The following is a 2,715-nucleotide window of genomic DNA, read 5'->3' as shown; positions in this document are numbered from 1 at the left end:
GGTTGTATAGCATATCTCGAGATTGTGTGTAATCCTAATTTAGAGTTTTAGTTGATATGTAGAGTTTTAGCTGGATTTGAAGTATGCATGTGACATGTGCATATTAAGTTTATGTATTTTGTTCTGTAGAAGTCTCGAGATTGCGTGTTATTCAAATTCAGAGTTTTTTTAGTATATACTATTTTAGCTGTATTTGAATATGCCTTTGACTGATATGTAATGTGAAGTTTCTCGTTATTTGTTTATGTATCCGGTTGGTTTACATTTCTTGAAATTGTGTGTAATTTGATTTCAGAGTTTTAGTTGTAATATAATGTTTTCAGCTGGATTTGAAGTATGTTTATGTTTATATTGGTCGTTCAGGTGTTTGTGAAAGCTAACAAACTGAGGGCTTACTTCAATAGGTTTCAGGTTAAGTTCAAGTGAAGGCGAGGTAAATGTTAAGATGTTTTATAAAAGATCTATTTTAGTTGTGAATGTTAAGTATTTATGCTCTTGATTTAGGTATGAAGGGGGTCCTCTCTTGGCACGTAGAGTCATAAATTCTAGTTTATCGAAAACGGAATTGACTGTGAAGGTATATCCTCTATGATTGCAGTTGCATTTGATCCCAAGAGAAGATCAGTCCTCTATTAGAATAAGCAAAAAGGTATGGTTAACTTCATAATGTCTAACTTGGTTTCTCCTTTTCAATTAATCAACATCGTGTATCATTTCTTTCCAACCTCATCTATGTATACTTGATTGATGTTGTATATAGATAATTTGATCAAGAAACAGTTGGCGAACTTCACAGCAAAGCATGTGAGATATATGGTCTTACGACTGAGCAAGTAAAGTACTTTTATAATTGTTTGGTTTCTTTTTTCTCTTTGCTTTCATTAGACTTATATTTAACTTTGTCTTTTCACATCTTTTGTTCTTCCAGACATGCATTTGGCACTACTTTGACCATCGTAAGCATGCTTTGATGAATGACTTGGACAAATCTCTTGAGGATGTCAACATACAAATGATTAATTTGTATCCTTGTGTGCTAGTGTTATAAGTTGAAGCTGGACTGTTGGACTCACATTCATAAATAAGCTATGTTGGACTAATTAGATCAGGATACAGAACTTGCACACGCCTGTAGATTATAGATATCTACAGTTTATTTTATTCCAAGTATTACTTTGGAAATTGGAAGTTGAAACCGAGTTCTTAATGTTGTAGATTTTTAGAAAATTACATCACATGTCATAAGTTTTTACCTTCATGTTGTTTAAATTTATTTATTTTCTACTTAATGTTATAATTTTAGTATTTTTAGTTCATGGTTGTTCTTTGCTTGTGTTTCTTAGGTGCTTTGCAGAGATATCTTGTTGAATGTGAACTAAAGAGAGACAAACAACTAAAATGAGGATTGATTATTTACAATCAGCTTTATATCAAGACATTCAATTTTTCGATACTCAAGTTTGGACTTCAAATTTTGTGTTTAGGATTAACACTGATGTTTTCATAGTCCAAGATGCCATTAGCGAAAAGGTAAGAGTTTGAAACAATGAAATTGAATAACTTTAGATATAAGCTTCTATTATGTCTCTATGTTTATGCTCTGTTTCACATTACATGGTATCTAAAATGCCATGCACTTGCTCTTTATAATTTGTGGAATTGGGGAATTTTATTCACTATATGGCAACTTTTGTTTCTGGATTTATGATGGGATTTACTGTTGTGTGGAAATTAGCTTTGGTCACACTTGCTGTTGTCCAGGCTGCTGCTTGAATCTTGATTAGGTTACTGCTTATATTTACAAAAATAAAGTGCTCTTAATTTTAAATATGGTGCATTCTAATAATATTTTTTCTTTGAAATTTTTCAGGGTCGTCAATGCTTCAAATGTGCAGGAAGAGTTCACTTTGCTCGAGATTTCCGTGAAGAACCAAGAGCATTTTTAATTTTTGTTTGAGATGTGGGAAGTTAGGAGAACATATGTGTTTGTGTACGATAATATAGTTTGAGTTTGGCTCTAGTACGTAGTTAGGAGTGATATTGGTTTTGTAGATTATGTAATTTCCTGGGATCATAGTATGAATGGTTGGTGTATGGTATGAATGACAAATTGATGTATGGTTATTTTGATATTTTTTGCTTTTCTTGACAATGGTTGATTCAAAGTAAATGATGTTACTAATTTATAACAACATCGGTTTTACATGAAAATGAGAACCAAAATTGATGTCGGAAACCAGAATAAGAAGCTAATGTTAGAATAAACTGATGTCTCTTACCAACTTTTACATCGATTTACTTAGAAGAATTGATGTTATATTTCTTAGTACACGTCGGTTTTAACTGATGTTTAAGTAGATTTAAGACATCAAATCCCATAAAGACAACTGATGTCTATAGTAGATATACACATCAGTTTCTTTCCTAAAAATGATGTTTTTTTATTTATACTATATCAGCTATAGGTTCAAATATCTCTAATACTATTAATATAGAAATATAAAACTAAAACTCATTTAAGTTATGAGGAAAAAGGATATATAAAATCATAAATTATCAAAAATTTGATGTCTAATATGATCTTAGACATCGGCTAGAAAGCGATGTCTAATGTGGTGATTTTTAACATCACCCACAAAGACATCGGTTAAAAACCAATTTCTATTAGCCAATTTCCAGTAGTGTCTCTCTTAGAAATTCTCAAGAGTATAAAGA

General features: G+C 31.2%; 1 long non-coding RNA gene across 1 annotated transcript; it reads left to right on the top strand.

Moving 5' to 3' along the window:
* Positions 1-515: 515 nt before the first annotated feature.
* Positions 516-1,128, top strand: LOC141720680 (uncharacterized). The gene is made up of 3 exons (XR_012574483.1): positions 516-649; positions 761-833; positions 929-1,128. It is a non-coding gene; the product is annotated as an uncharacterized LOC141720680 (long non-coding RNA).
* Positions 1,129-2,715: the final 1,587 nt, after the last annotated feature.

This window comes from Apium graveolens, chromosome 4 (genome assembly GCF_009905375.1).
Source record: "Apium graveolens cultivar Ventura chromosome 4, ASM990537v1, whole genome shotgun sequence".
In the NCBI taxonomy this organism is placed as follows: Eukaryota; Viridiplantae; Streptophyta; class Magnoliopsida; order Apiales; family Apiaceae; genus Apium; species Apium graveolens.
The sequence above is the reverse complement of the archived record's forward strand: the minus strand, read 5'-3'. Positions and strand labels throughout refer to the sequence as shown.